This window comes from Penaeus monodon, chromosome 23 (genome assembly GCF_015228065.2).
Source record: "Penaeus monodon isolate SGIC_2016 chromosome 23, NSTDA_Pmon_1, whole genome shotgun sequence".
NCBI classification, from domain to species: Eukaryota; Metazoa; Arthropoda; class Malacostraca; order Decapoda; family Penaeidae; genus Penaeus; species Penaeus monodon.
The window spans coordinates 36,077,333-36,078,070 of NC_051408.1; the positions used below are offsets into that span (position 1 = coordinate 36,077,333).

The following is a 738-nucleotide window of genomic DNA, read 5'->3' on the forward strand; positions in this document are numbered from 1 at the left end:
CATCTATCTACTTACAAGCAGGGAAAGTCTTCATCAGGGAGACTCATATATTTTATGAAGATGGTTAGTTCGTCTGTCTGTGAACTAAACATTTTTAGCAATTTTTTCCTGTCTTTGAAATGCTTAGTTATAATACATCTAGGTTCGTAAAGAAAGATAATGTGGCCCAAGGAAAAGTATGCTTTGTGGAGAGGAGGTATAAGGATCAAAATGTGGGGATCTAATTATTGTATATATATATTTTTTCTAATCGTGGTTATCATCATCATCTTCTGTCATATTCTTGAACAGTTCTTGAAGATTTTATATTTACTGGCGAATTATAGAATACCTTTTTTTTCTTTCTTACAATTGCATTTACATTTATAATCGTATATATTTTTTTGGATATAATCAGTAAATGTTATCCTATATCATAGAAACTTAAAAACATTAATACATTAATATATTGCATAGAAAATACATTTTTTTCTGCAGGCTGTATGGTGCAATCGAACCGAAAAAAATACAAGAAAAAATATCCTTAATGTGTAAAAGAGAAATTACCATAAAACATCTTCGAAAAAAAGAAGAAGAAAAAGCTAATCAAAGCAGGTTGTCTCGAAGCTTCATATGTCTGCTTCGAATAAGCTCATTTGAACATCAAAATGTGTGTATAAAAAGCTCTTATAGCAATGGTGATCAACACCAAAAAGCAGTCAAAAAGCGAAATTGTTCTCAAAATATATACCATTCCAT

The 738-nt window shown here is 29.8% G+C and overlaps 1 protein-coding gene across 1 annotated transcript in view; it reads right to left on the minus strand.

Annotated features, from left to right (window-relative positions):
* LOC119588226 (muscarinic acetylcholine receptor DM1-like) overlaps positions 1 to 738 on the minus strand; it is a gene marked incomplete in the record, with an annotated part of 70,579 nt that overhangs the window by 34,358 nt on the left and 35,483 nt on the right.